This window comes from Halichoerus grypus, chromosome 2 (assembly GCF_964656455.1).
Source record: "Halichoerus grypus chromosome 2, mHalGry1.hap1.1, whole genome shotgun sequence".
Lineage (NCBI taxonomy): Eukaryota > Metazoa > Chordata > Mammalia > Carnivora > Phocidae > Halichoerus > Halichoerus grypus.
Window position 1 is genome coordinate 101038129 of NC_135713.1, and position 15584 is coordinate 101053712.

At 41.4% G+C, this 15584-nt stretch overlaps 1 protein-coding gene and 1 long non-coding RNA gene across 3 annotated transcripts in view; one reads left to right on the top strand and one right to left on the bottom strand.

The window, feature by feature from the left end:
- Window positions 1–15584, bottom strand: part of PIK3R1 (phosphoinositide-3-kinase regulatory subunit 1) — a 167385-nt gene that overhangs the window by 96566 nt on the left and 55235 nt on the right. The window lies entirely within an intron of this gene.
- LOC118549834 (uncharacterized) overlaps window positions 1–15584 on the top strand; it is a 184009-nt gene that overhangs the window by 6239 nt on the left and 162186 nt on the right. The window contains exon 2 of the long non-coding RNA XR_013445769.1: window positions 1226–1502. This is a non-coding gene — a long non-coding RNA (uncharacterized LOC118549834). The remainder of the gene's footprint in view (window positions 1–1225; window positions 1503–15584) is intronic.

The window sequence follows — 15584 nt, forward strand, 5'->3', positions numbered from 1 at the left end:
AGCACAAATGCTAACGAACACAAGCCTTCTTCAGCCATTGTTTTTATAATTTTATGCCTGCTCTAAGAACTCTACAAGGTTCCCCATTTTTGCTTCTGTGTGGGTAGACCTGCAGTTGGAGCCCTGGTAGTTCCAAGTTCTTAACCATGGCAGCAGCACACAGCCTCCATGCGGCAAGCCAAACTGTCTACCATCAAATGAGAATAAGCTACTGGTTTCTGAATGAGATCAAAGTGCAGCACACTGACAATTTCTGAATTTTAGATAAATCACAATTGCGCAGATGATCTGCTTCCCAACTGTGTGCACTGAAATGTCACCTCTGAGAACAGCCGTGAAGCTGGGCTAACATCCCCATGACCTGTAATACCCCTAAAGGCATTACAGGTTACTGCCTTTAATGTCACCTTCTGGAGTGAAGACAGAAAGCTTTCACCAACATCCCTTCCTTAGAGTGTCACAGAGGCCACCATGCAACACAGAACATCCTCCTCCTTCTGACCCCCCATTATCACTGCAAATGTGTTCCCAGGAACACAGAGAAGGGGGTTTCCCATTTATTCACATGCTCTGGAATGATAAGTTCTAAGCACACAGTAACAGGGCAGCCTTTGAGGACAGCCACTGCCCAAAGCACTGCCACCTGCCCACGCGGAGCGCTTCCTGAATTCCCAGCCCACAAGACTAGGAGCAGAACTAAGTGGTGGTTGTAGCTACTGGTTTAGGGGTTATGCAGCAATAGCACCCAGAACAGTATCTTCGCCAAAATTACTGTTGAGATAATTAATCCAGAATCACAGTTACCACAGAAACATTTTTATTACCCTCTTCCAGTGGGTATACAGTCCCTGCTTAAGGAGAGAAACAAGGTACAGGTGACCCAAAACCTTCACAAATGGAATCATGCAATGCTCTAAAATACCTTTATTCCCCGCCCCCCCTTTTTAAAGTATAGCCTTGAAAAGTAGTCTTTGCTCAAACTAGAAACATATCCATGGAACATAATATTTAAAAAAACAAAAATTTAAGAAAATTGAAACCGAGATGACCCTTTGTTTTATTTTTATTTTATTTTTATTTTTTTTGTGAAACCAAGATGACCCTTTAAATAACAACTACAGTTGTACTATTTCACATTATCAGTGCTCCTCAGGACAACTGAATTTTTCGGTTTTGTTTAAAAAAAAAAAAAGTCATCCTGAGTCTTTATTTACTCTAACCACAGGGAAACACATTCTGGCCTGGTGATCAGAGGAAAAATACAGGAAGATAAGAATAGACTCCCTGCCTCCCACCCTTTCAGCTAGATTTCATGACATGCAATCCTCCCATCATAAATGCATGGATATTTGCAACACCATTGAGATTCAAGTGCTTCAAATGAAGTGGCGAGCAGAGCATGAGCCATCTCCTAAAAATGACAGCTTCATGACTCGGTGGACCTAAAGCTTACTGAGGATGCAGCTTCCAGTCACTGCAAAAAAACAGCTCCATTTCAACAGGTAACAATTTAAGAGTTCACCTGGCAGAGCAGCTACCAGCTGACTTCACCTCTTCATTTTGGATTCTCTATTTGCAAAGTTGTAATTATATTCCTGACCTACCTTAACAGTCACTATGTCAGTTGGGGGAGGCTACAGACAAGCTAAAAAAAATTCTGAGAGTTAAGAACACTGAATCAGCTTTGCAAATATGATAGTTTTCAAAATAAACTAAACTTTATTTTTAAGCTCATGTTTAAAATTTTGCATTGACCCTGGCCATGTTTGCTGGTGCTCCTGCCTCCCTTTTGTCATCTGATTTTTAATATTCAACATACGGGTACGGTAAGTGCATGTGTGTGGATGGGGGGAAGGTGTCAGCAAATAAACGTAAAATTCAAGGTCCTTTTGTGCTTGGAACTAATGAATGGAACAAGTAGGGAGACATCTGTTTACGTGGTTGCACTAACCATAGATGGTATGTAAAGTCCTATATGAAAAAAAAAAACAGAAAATAAGAGGTTATCTAAACAAATACACAGCAAGGCTCCCTTAAATAGCAAGTGCCATTATTTATTTGAAATATACTTAGAAATATCAAAGTCTGTCCTGTGTAAAACTTTTCAGGAATACTTCTTTTTTTTTTTTTTTTTTTTTTTTAAAGATTTTGTTTATTTATTTGACAGAGATACACAGCGCGAGAGAGAACACAAGCAGGGGGAGTGGGAGAGGGAGAAGCAGGCTTCCCGCAGAGCAGGGAGCCCGATGCGGGGCTCGATCCCAGGACTCCGGGATCATGACCTGAGCCGAAGGCAGACGCTTAACGACTGAGCCACCCAGGCGCCACCAGGAATACTTCTTTTACAAAAAAAAAAAAAGAGAGAGAGAAGCCTGTATTAAATAATTTTGGGTCCTAAGCCCATGAGGAAAAAGATTTTAAAATACAGTTGCTTTTCTTTGCTAATCCAACTGTGCAAAGTTCCCCAGTTATTTCTCCTTATCTCCTATGTTTGTGAGGTCTCATTCTCAACTTGGTTCCAAAGTTGCTTTCTCTCTGAGACCTTCTGATCTTCTTCTGTGAAACTTCTTCTCTCTTTTGCTGGGCTCCCACTGGACTTCATTCGTTTCTCTCGATATGCAATTTCAAAGCTGAGCTAAAATGGCTTGCTTATACCCCGTGTCCTCCCTTAGACGGTGGCTGCTGCATCCGCCTTCATATCCAGCGTATGGCTTGGTGTGCAGCAGGTGCTCAGTCGATGCTGACGGGCCTGTCCGAGCGTCTGTCTGCCATCACTTTGTTTCCTCTGCATTTCTAGTACCTAATCTTTCTTTTCCTCTTAATATTTGTGATTTTCACTGAATTCTTTTGAGTTTTGTTTCTACAGTTCTTAATTAAAAGACAAGATCACATCTGCTGGTGCAAGGCCCGCAGAACTTGGGTGTGTGCGAGAGCTGCGTCACCACCTCCCATTTCTGCCTTTACTCTTCACATCCACACCCCACCACCCTTGTGCTCTATTTTCATTCCTTCTTCTCATTTCCCTTTTGGAGCACATCTGAAGGTGAAAAAAACGGCATCTTACTATTCTGTTTGTACTTGCCAAATACTATGCTGAATCCGGCCACAATTCTTCAATTATTCTGAAGAAGGGGGTCTATCTACTGCAAAATAAGTTTCCTTATAATCTCTGGTTGTAACAATCCTTTTCTATTTTGTTCAAGTACGGCAGGGTATATGTAAAACTCTGTTCCATATTTTTTCTGGCACCAAGAAACATAGGGTGAAAATATTCCAAAGGCATCACAAGTCATTTTTGGAAGAACATCCAGTGGTGTGGGGAATGGTCACCAGAGAGGAAAAAGGCATGGTTTAACGGAGAACTGGATTCCCTTTAAGTATATTGAAAACTTCTCTTTATCTGTGTATGTGTGCATATATAAAGATAGAAAGGAAATCCATAAAAAATCAATGCTAATTCAAGGACATGGGACTTACACTTTCTTGATTATACTTCTTTTCTGCATTTCTCAATTTACCACAGTTATAATATACTTTTTCTCTATAACCAGAAAAAAACCCAAATTCTGACATGTTAAAGAAAGGTAACTGAAAAAGTTAGAATAAAGTGGACATTTAAAAGAAAACCCGTGTTTTGCATTGTAGCCTGAGAGAAGGGGAGACTGAAGGGGCTTTTTATTGCAGTATTTTTTTAATGCACTCAGTTTTTAAATTCTCAAGAGTGGACAACAGCATACACAGTAAGGTCCCAGGTACCCATCACTCACTCGGCTTAACCCACTAACCACACTGCATGGTTCCTTCCTCTACTTTCCCATCCCTGCTTTTTCTTCAAAGCAGTTTTTTTTAGGGATTCCAGTTGTCTTTTCACTTGTTTGGATCTGTTTTATTTTGTATAGCTTGGGTTTTCTTTTTTGGGATCGCGTACAAAGCCCCAAAGCTTCTGGAGGCCCACTCATGTGAGACAGCATCTTGATTCTCCAAGTTTGCGCCCTTCAACCCCACCCTGAGACGAATCCTACTGAGGGCCCTGCGAGCAAACAATCTAGCAAAAGCAAAGCGATATGGTATTTACTCAACTTTACTTCTGTCCGGTGGGTCAGAGAATAGACTCCAGGGTCCAGGATAAAGCCAGGACTTGCCGGGTCTTGGCAGCTCAAGCCGCTCCATTGTGATTCCAGATTCGGGGTGTAAACACATGCAGTGTTTAACCATCGCCAGTTTGCTTTGAATGTTTGATAGCCGTGACTGGGGCTCAGGAAGAACACAGTAGTGACTTCTTCGCTGGAACTGGAGCTGAGGCTTTATTTAGTATTTGGGCAAGCGGCGCTGGCAGCTGCAAACCCTCAATGGGTGCTTTCTAGTCGCAGAGCGGGCGGTGTTGCCGGGAGCTGAGGGTCCGGGGCGGCCAGGGAGCCCGTTGGGGGGAGGAGGAAGCAGGACGGCCCAGCCTGGGCCATCCCGGACCCCGACAGGTGCTGAGGATCGAGGAGGAGGGGCCCTTCCCCACCCACTCCCAAGCCTGGTTGGTGTCTGACATTAACTGTCGGTTTTATTGTGTTTTTGTTTTAAGAATACAGGCCCTTGGCAGGAAGAGATGTACCCCCCCCCCCCCCCCCGTGGCTTGGGCTTTCTCTGCTCGGCCAGTGGGGATGAAAACGGTAACAAAGACCCTGACTTTGCTTAATGACCACGACTCACTCAGATAACAAACCAACACAGGGGCTGGCAGAGAGCCTTCCAGATCCTTGATTAGAGTGGGCAGGGGAGCTGCATGGAAAGAGCTTGAAGCTGTATTTCGGTGCAACCAAAGGAGATTATCTTCTCCCGATCTGGACCCATGACCACGTGTATTAGTAACTATCATTTATTGAGAACTTTTATGTGTTAAGTACTGAATTAGGTACTTTGTGTGCATTGTCTTGCTGCAAGGGTTTGTTGTTTTTCTTTTTTTAACGAAAGGGAAAACTGTGTGTCAGAAAGGTTAAGTAATTTGTTCAATATTATTACACAGTTTATAAATGGTACAGCCAGAAATCCAATCTTGGTATGACTATAAAATAACCTTTCCTCTTTCTTAGGGAAACACATAGCTTATGCCTTGTAAATTTTCAATTCAAGGTGCCAGGGGACTGTGGCCTAGAACAGGTGAGTTGGCCATGGGAGTACAGAGTAAGTCAATTACTTATATACACAACAGTATGTACTCTTCATTACAGAGAATTACAGAAAAATTCAGATGAGGTAGAATCATTTTCCAAAAAACCACAAAGGGCAACTGACTCTACAATGATGATAAAGAGGAAGACAAAGATGATGAAGGAGGAAAGAAGTTTGATATGGAGTATCATTTCTTCACTGCCCATTACATCTCTACACTGTACATACACAACATTTCCTTGGATGTCTACAGTATTTATAAAATAAAAATAAATAACCTCAGGTGTAAGCACAACTATTATCTAACAAAACCCTTCAAATTTTAATCACCTCTGTCTCTGGACTAATGAGGACACTTCTTCGGTTACTTCTATCTTGTTTAAGTATCTTATAGTATATTTTTGTAAATAAAAAAAATTGCAACAACTTTGTTACTATGTTAGAAATGTCACTATAAATTGTCTGATAGTCAGCTTACTTTAGTGGGAAAAAAATGAACAAAGTCAGCGGTGTGCTTTTGACCTTGAACTGTGATTTAACTAGCAATCTGAGGATCAAGCTTTTTAACATCTTATCAAGGTCCTAGAGATTAGTGTATCTTTCCTGTAGGTCACATTTGCCTATTTTTTTTTTTTTTTAAATGGGGAAGATTCAGACTGCAGAGTTCAATTTGACCCAAAAGAATCTGCCTCCGAATCTATATAAGGAGAAAGATGGATTAGGTAAGATGGGTTAGGTGAATTCACCCCAGGGAAAAACAGACAGGATTCTCCTCAATGGAAATACACTGAGGGATATTTTAAAAGAAGTTTTTAACAGACATATTTATTTTATCCAATGTTCCAAACAGGACACAAACCCGATACTCTCTGATGGTGGAGGTGGTAAGCAAAGGGATCGTATTCATAAACCTATGTATGACTGAAGCCCATGGCAGTGGTCATAAAAAGGCAATGATATAGCCCAATGTTTTGAATCTTTTCAAGAACAAGAATCTCTTTTGAAAGTAAAAAAAATTTCATGGCTCCCCATATGATAGTAGTATTCACTGACAAAATAAAGAATTATAAATTAGGGATGATCTTAATCACTTGACCACAGTATAGCTTCCACATACATTTGGAAATGCAGTGGCATATACGTGTGAAACGTGTATCTATTAAGTCTGTGGATAGCGCATAAAGCCTTATAATAACCTCTGGGCCCCTCAACAGGAAGACATGAACTACTTCTGCTCCCTCACCCTTCCTTCCTTCCATGCCATCACTAGGTTCCTGACCTAGGTCTTCTAGCAGAGAAGAGAAGCTATTACACCTAAACTTCCAGTTTCTATGGATCCACTTCCTCCTCCTATCTCCAGACAACTGTGTGAGAAGGAAGTAGAGAGAGAACTCCCTGTGAGCTGTTGTGTTGACCTGGCTGTGGTTCTGATGTTCTTGCAGAGTCCAAGCAACTCTTGGTCACACTGGCCAACACATCTCCCAACTCCCACCCCCAACTCTTTGGAAGGTGTACCAACTCTAAAAGTACCAGGAGTGTGGAATAAAGAGTGTTTGTGTCTTGGTGTCTTGGATTTGTGCCCCATAGCACAGACCAAGCTCAAGTAAAAGAAGGGCGTGAGCTCTGGGTTCAGACTCTCTCCTAAGGTCACTCATGGGTCACTCTGTCCTACTGTGGCATCTTAGATATGAAGCATGCTTTTTTGTTCTCAGTAAAGTCTTTGCTTCTTGGTAGATCTGCCTTCCACCTCAACCCCTTGGTTCCCTGGAAGGCAATTCTGATTTTCCACCCCAGCTGGGCTGCCTCAGGAAGTCTTAGGGAAAATCCAACACTTCTTTCCCACCTGCTCACCTAGTTAGCTCCTTCCCCGCCTGGGGTGTGGAAGCTGGATTCTTAAGAAAGACAGGGGCTTCCTCCCTTTCTGAGTCCCTCATCTCACACTAGCAAAACAAAATGAAAATGCAAACCTGTCCCACTCTTGACTGATACTAAAACCATAACATTACAGATCTTTTGGGTTAGGCTTTAACTTTTGGTAAAAGTACAAAATGCAACTAAGAGCAGAGGTCACTGGTTAAGCCTTATCAGCAAGTTGCCACTGAATGAGCTTATCAGATCCTTTTCCTGGTGGCAAATCTCAATAGTGAGAGGGTAGAAAGAGGAGAGCACTGAACCTTGCTCCTTCAACATCTACCAACAGTCACGAAAAGCAAAAAGAGAAAACTAAAGGTTAGATAAATTAAGAGTAAAATTAGGGTCTCTCTTGTCTAATACCAGTCAGCAGAAATCCTTTTCTAGGGCAGATATAGATAGATGGTTGAAATACTGTGATTTATTTCACACTGGACGTAACCAGAGTGTAAGACTCCTGAGAGGTGCTCAAGATTGGGCCAGGATGGGCAAAGAATCAATGCCATTGGAGCAGTGAGTTGTGAGCTGGTCATTGTAGCAAGGACCTAGCCCTCAAGACATTTCTGATGCTGTTTTATGTGATTTATATCCAAGAGATAGATGCTATTATTATGCCCCCATTTAACAAATGGGGAAATCAAGGCCCAGAAAGATTAACTTGCCCTACCCACTTCGTAAGTGGCAGGCCAAGCACTGAACCCAGGCCGTGTGGTTCCCAAAATCAGAACTCTCCAACAACACTATGCTATGGATCAGAGACGTGGAGGCAAAAGCACACTCTGGTTCTAGTTTAAGCACTGCCTTTAGCTATAGGACTTCAGGGAAAGTCATTTCAGCTCCCTGGCCTCAGTTCTATCAACAATAATAAAAAAAAAATAGATGACACATGGTTCTCCCACTGCTCCAACATTCAGTGATTCTACATGGAACACATAGGGCCAGAAGATCGGACAGCCTATGCAACTAATAAATGTACGCTGAGGGTACATATTATTCCCCAACTCCCATCCCCAGGGATTTATGTGCCCAGAGGTGCTTTCACGCCTTCCCTTCCTTACCCTCACTAATAATGGTGGATGATGGCAATGATAACAGAACACTTATGAGAGGGTGCTTCTGGAATCGGTCAAAGGAGAAGAGGGGAGAAGCATCGGTGGCAGATGGAAAACCTGCTTTGTGCTTACTAACATGATCTTGCCCAAGTTAATTATCTTCTCTGAGACTCAGCTTCCACAACTGCTGTGGTAAAAGTAGCTACACAAAGGGTTTTTGTGGCGATTCAGTAAAATATGTAAAGAACCAAGGTCAGCACCTAGCACATAGTAGGTGGTCAGTTAAGCTTTAGTTCCAGGCACTTTCGCTATCATTCTCCCTTCCCAACAAGTAACATGCAGAATCCAGAGTGCAGTGGCAACAGGGATGCCATGTAACTTCATGTCCCCTTCTATTATCCCAAACTTTTATGTTCCAAGACAGCTCTGGATCTAGGTGAAAGGCAGTTACATCCCTTTTTGTGGACATCTTGGAGGTATCGGCCTAGCTCAGGGGTAATTCAGTGAAGGTGCTTAATAGGTATAAACTTCCAGTTACAGGATAAATGTTAGGAATATGATCTACAGCAGAGTGAGTGTATTGAACAATACTGTATTGTGAATTTGAAAGTTGCTGAGATAATAGATCTTCAAAGTTCTCATGACAAGGAAAAAAGCTGTAACTATCGGAGGTGATGGACTTTTATTGTGATAATCATTTTGCAAGTTTTACATATATCAAATCAGTATTTTATAAGCCTTAAACTTATACAATGTTGTATGTCAACTATATCTCAATAACTGGAAAAACAAGTAACAACAAAATAGGTTCATAGGGACAGTCCAGATTCAATGTGGGCCTACATAAGGTCACAAATACTAGGAGACATGGTTCATTGTGGGCCATCTCTGGACACTAGTTACTGCAACTGGACAATGAGTATTCTTCTAGTAATTTCCATTTTCATTCCTTTGAATAAAACAGAGTCAGGCTCTGCTGCTTAAAACAAAAATCTCCTTAATTAATAGATCCCTAATCAACCCTAAATATAAAGGGTTTAATCAGCAAAAGAAAAAATATGAGTGAGGTTAACAGAAGTCAGTTATGAAAAAATCGACTGTCTGTTTGTGTGTGTGCATGCATACAAGGGCACATGCTCATCTTCAAACACCTCAACATTTTTGACAAAATCAAATTTTATTATTTAAGTTTTTTAAAAGACATATTACTCCATTTACCAACATGTCTAGATGTATTGCTAGGATATAATCTTTTTAAAAATCCATCATATCACTAACACCCTTAAAAATTAATAATTCTTTAATATCAGATCAACATTCAGGTTTCCCTGTCTAATAAAGGACTTTAATTTTACATTTTTAAAACCTCTGATAGCTAAGAATAAGGTGGGTGAGAGGTTCCAGACTATATAATATACTCAAAAACTATATACTCAATCAAAATATTTTTTAGGGGAGTGGGTACCCAAAGGGGGCATAGTCCATGAACTCAAGGAATAAAACAAAACAGACGCATGTAAGCCTAAGAGCCTGGCCTTTCTCTACCTGTCGCACTCCTAGTCATTCTTCCTGATCAGCTCAAACTTGACCTCTTCTCTTACCCTAACTCTATCCATTCCACTAGGCAGACTTACTTGCCTCTGGCTTCTCATAGCTCATTGCCAGGATCTTCCAGATATCATTTACTCTGGCAGATGTAACTTTTTGTTGCATGGGGCAGACAGAATTCTACGATGTCCCCTAATGAGCCCCTTATATTATTCCCTCCCATTGTGTGTGAGCAGGACCTGTGAGTGTGAGGAGGTATTACTCCCATGACTATGTAACACAATATGGCAAAAGGGATTTTACAGATGTCCAAATGGTTTAACCTTAAAATAGTATGATTACCCTTTCTTTGGCCAGACTGACCTATCTGATCAGGTCAACTTTGCAAAGAGAGGAGGCTCTTCAAAAGACACAAAGTGTGAGAGGGATTTGAGGCAAGGGAGATTGCTAGCCTGGTGACGGAGGGGGCCACATGACAAGGAATGCAAGCAGTCTTTAGGATCCGAGACCAGCCCCTGGCTGAAGGCCTATAAGGAACTTCAGTCCTGTAACCTCAAGTAAATGAATTCTGTCACAAGCACATGAGCTTGGAGTAAGATCCCAGCTCCAGATGAGAATGCAGCCCACATGAACCCATGATTTTAGCCCAGAGAACCCATCTGTGCTGTAATGAGACTTCTGACCAATAGTACTATAAGCTAATAAGAGGGTACTGTTCCAAGCTGCTAAATTTGTGATCTGTTATATAGCAATTGAAACTGATACATTACACATCTGTACTCTCCACTGAATTGTGATCTCTTGGAAGGCAGGGTCCATGTCTTAATTATTAATATAGGCCCCCCTGAGCAAAGTGTCTGATTTGGAGCAGTGGTATAATAAATGTTTACAGAACAAAATTATAAATTAATCATAAGTGTTGCATTCTGCAGCATTGTATAGGCATTTAGAAACAAGGATGCATTGTACTGAATTTATTTCGTTAAGTGTCTTTCAAATGCCCACTAGGTGCTTAGCACCATACCAAAGTCAAGTTCCTCTCAGGTGTTATCCCTGATTCTCTTGGTCTTCCAAGGAGCCTTATTATATAATGCTGGGTTTTGAAACATTACTGATGCAGACATAATTAATCATGGTTATCATAATAGTAGAGGTAAGAACTGATGGGGAAATGAAAATAAGAGGTAGGAAAAGTTTCAAAACTTATTTTGAGGAATAGCTTTATTACGCTGCCCTGAAAGAACTTCTGATTAATGCCACTCTTGATTAAAACTCAGGGCACTGCATTTATCTCTGAGTTTCAGTTTTCCTAATAAAGAAGTAGATTATACCATGTCCACTCCCAGCCACGAGATTCTATGTAGTCTATGAATTTTGTGTGTTCTTTCCATCCATGCTCACTCTCTGTGTATCGAGACATCCACATTGTGACTTGTAGGCTCAAGAAATGGTGAGGCCACAACCATCTACAGATTAACTGCATTATTTTCGGCCCATGGGTCAAAAGGCGCATCTCAGAAGCCTCAAGAAACAAGAAGAAAACGGGCTCGTCTTCTTAAAAATCTCCCAACATCTTAGCCTAAATGTTAAAAAAAAAAAAAAAAAAAAAAAACAGCAAAAAGCTTTTTACTCTGAAAAAGTTGAGGCATTATAGTGTAACTGGAAGAATTCCAGTCTGAAAGTCTTGACATTTGACTATCTGGGCAGCAACAGAGCATGCACTCAAAATGAGAAGACAATGACATGATGCTTCAACTATGCTTTAAAGTGCCCCCTGCCACCCACTGCGGCGGGGTGGGGGCAGGGGAGCTTGAATGATGTAAGAAAGAGCATCTCAAGTGTGGATGAAGACGCTAAAAGTGAACAATATCCAGAAGCTTCCCATCGGCCAGCCTCTTTTAACCCAGAAAAATAAATAAAATACATTGGTAATTTTGGTCCCCTCTACAAATGGAAAAATCCTCAGAGAAAGGGAATTTTTATTCATTTAGCAACCAACTACATGTTAGGTACTGCTCTATATGATAAGAATACAGCTGTGAACCCGCCTGTGGAGCCCACAATTTTAAGTATATTAAGTAGTGGTCCCTGTGGCCAGGGAATTCAGTTCTACAAGTGTCCACTATGTGCCAAGCATGGAGTGTAGAAGTGGCTTCTTCTTTTTTTTTTTTAAAGATTTATATATGCATGAGAGGGAGCTCGAGTGTGCGCATGCTCGTGTGGGGGGAGGGGCAGAGGGAGAGACTCTCCAGCAGACTCCCCTCTGAGCATGGAGCGCAATGTGGGACTTGATTCCATGACCCTGAGATCATGACCTCAGCCGAAACCAAGGGATACCAAACCGACTGAGCCACCCAGTAGCCCCTAGAGGTGGATGCTTAGTAAAACTGACGAACTTTGAGCTTCATAGTTGCTTACTTTCATGGGCCCCTTCTAAAGTATAGGTGTCTTCCTCAGAAATCTGGGGCTCACCTGTATGCTCGGCATGCTGCCCCAGAAAGGGTTGCCCTCTGCATCCTGGGTCTCTAGGTGAAGTCAATGGGCTGCCAGAAACCTGACCATTTTTGCTGGTCCCCCCGTATTGACATCCTGTACTATGTGGGGCCTCTGCAAGTATCTGGAACCCAACCTTGGCACCAAGGAGAAGGTTCTGACGAAGATGCCTCTCCACTCTCCGTGTAGCGCTCTCCGGACTCAGGCTGCACCAGGAGCACCTTGTACTCTGCAATCTCCCTTCCCCTGCCCAGGGCCACTAACACGATGCTGGACCTGGCTGAGCTGGACCAGCTCCTGAGGCAATGGTCCAGCGACATCAAAGATCTGAAGCCTCTAAGGGTTTTTCCTAGGACGGCAGGCACCTCCAGAGCAAGAAATTGTTTCAGCTGTGGCATGACCAACAAGTTTCGAAGCTGAAAGAATCTTTTCTAAACCACCAATAACGAAAAACATATTTCTGTCTACTATGCCGGAAGACAAAATTGTCTTTCTCTGTACATGAAATGGTATTATAAAACTTTTACCATGTGAAGAAGGATCAAAGAGTATAAAGCCAAAAAAAGTAGGGAAAAGATTTATTATATGGGTGGGGTCAAGCAGTGAAGGTGTAATAGTAACAATCATCATTAACTAATACTAATTATAATGCTATTTTCTGGATGCTTCCTAAAATTTGTAATTCGTTACGGTTTCTTTTTTCCATTTGAAATAGATATGTACTTTTGAACCTAATTTCATATTCTCGTTCATAAAAAGGGCTCCATATTTGATAAACTTCAGGACTCATAAGAATCTGGATCTAGCCTGACAGCTCCTTTTCCTGAAGAAGTGAGGAGAAAGAGCATACAAAAATCACTAATACCATGAGGAATGTGGGAATTGTCCCGCAGCTTTTCTTTACTCCATTAAATCCTTGCCCTCTCATACCTGGTCTTGAATCTATCAAAAAAGCCTGGAAGATTCAAAGGTCAGTAAGGACCGTTTAAAATATCTAAATACAAAAGACCTGCCTGAACAGACCTCAGGGAAAACACGCGGCTCCAACTCTGTCTTCCTACTCTGGAAAAAGGCACATTTGGGTATGTGGGTTTGGGGAAAGTGACTGCTTTAGAAATACGGAGTTCCAGAAAATGAGAAGTGTATCACTTCTTGAGAATGTTTCTTTTAAAATTAGTTATTGATACAGAGGCACTCACTCTTGAGCGTCTTTGTAATGACACATCAACTGCTATTTTCCATCAATTCAGGAGGGAACAGCAAGGCTGAGAGCCAAGGGAGGGAGAAGAAATGACAGCCCATTCTGTGGCAAAAAACCAAAGGGGGCTTGATTTATCAGTACACTTGGCACGCTCTTTTTGGGGGGTGGAGGGGTGATCGGGAGTTGGAAATAGAGGGTTGTCCATTTTCTAAAGGCAAGCCCTCTAAAGTAGGCCAATTGGTCAGCTGCGAACTTGGCAGGCATGATGAAGCATGTGTGCTGGGGCAGATTCAGAACACGATGTTCTGGTTCACTCTGAGAGCAAAGGAAAGTGGAAGAAGGGCTCAGCCCAGGACAGACAGGGCGCAGCACAGACATGCAGGGGGCCAAGACACAAAGCCAGCACCAAGGAATAAATGCAACTTGCTTACCCTGCTGGCCACAGAATTCAGAGGGAGAGAACAAGAAAGACAGAGAAGGCAAGAAAAAACTATTAAAGCCCCCAAGAGAGGTGCTGTGGTTCTGGTGTTTACTTGAACTCAATTCTGGAAAATTCGGAGCTGTTGTGTGATTAATGATAAAGAGTAATCACTGAATGTTTTATGTAACAGTCATGATGAAATTCTGCAAAAGTGCTTGGAAATCATACTGAGCATATAAACTCTGAGACATAAAGATGTGTGGCATGAAGAGAAAAAGGATATTTTAAAAAAAAGTGGCTTGAAGCATAGACTCTTAGGTCCAAATTTAATAAGGACCTTCTAGGGGTTATTTTTTTTTTTTTTTTAAGATTTTATATATTTATTTGACAAAGAGAGAGACAGCGAGAGAGGGAACACAAGCAGGGGGAGTGGGAGAGGGAAAAGCAGACTTCCCGCTGAGCGGGGAGCCCGATGTGGGGCTTATTGTGGGGCTCCATCCCAGGACCCCGAGGATCATGACCTGAGCAGAAGGCAGGCGCTTAACGACTGAGCCACCCAGGCGCCCCTAAGGGCTTTTTTTGAACCTGTATTTACTTTCATATGGTTTCAATGATTACTTAGCTGATAATGAATAAAATAGTCATGTATAATATATAAAAAATAACTTAAAATATTTGCCATCTTTGAGTATGCAGGCTTCTCAGATATTTTCCAAATGATTTAAGAAGGTAAACTTAATAAAGTTCAAATAAGATGAAATAATATTAAAAGCTCAAGAAAAACAAGGAACCAATAGTAAATTATATTTTAATTCACAAAACATTTTGCGGATGGGTACTGATTGCCCATAATCTTGAGATTTTTCTTTTTATTCAAACGATTTTGAATTGTGCTAAGGTTTTATTCCATTAGATGGAATCATTTACAACTAGTAACATGCAATGAGTAAGTTCACATATGTTTTTCTTCAAATGTCCAGTACTGTCAGAAGCTTGAAAGGACAGAGATTAAGCTAGTGATAATTGCTTAATTCCAAATGTACAGTATCATTTAAAAATTTTAAGTTGAAAATAATTTCTTAAAGAATAGTCTCTATACTTGACTTATTGCACAAAAGAATTCAATTATATATGAAAAAATGGTTTTTACTACTCCTCCACGTAGCAAAAAAAAAAAAAGGCACCTTATTTATCAGTATAAAAAACCAGAGACCAGAGTGGCCAGAAGACTCAGCTGGTCTTTGTAAAGGAGTTTATAGCTTTCAGCTGAAAACTGTTAAGTGCGAATTCCCATTCTCAGCTGCTGGCTCCCTTGAGCTACCCGTGGCCTCTGGCCCCATTTCCATGGAGACAGAGGTGGGCAGGGTAAAATTAAGTTAAGGGGGAAACTTTTATTTTAAGGAAGTGTTTCCAAATCCCTACTCCTCCAATACTTATCAGTGTCCAAGTTAAAACTGACCACACATTAGTTACTGAAATTCACATGCACTTCTTCGAGGTTAAATGACTGAAAATAACATATATGATTGTAAAGGTACGTTTGCATGAATAAAGCAATACCTGCCCTATTTGGTACTATGTAAGCCCAAAATTGAAGCTTGGAATGAAGGTAAAATGCCTGCTGCCATTCAACAGTGGACAGAGAATCCTACTATGTTTCTGGGTCTAACGACTATTTAAAAAAATCCTGCCAGCTTTTTATTGGCTGAGAGCTGCGAATGTCATGCGTCAGGACACTGCAGACCTCTGTCGTATGGGTGGGAGTGTGGGTTGGTGTTAACCCAAATATCAAAAAGTT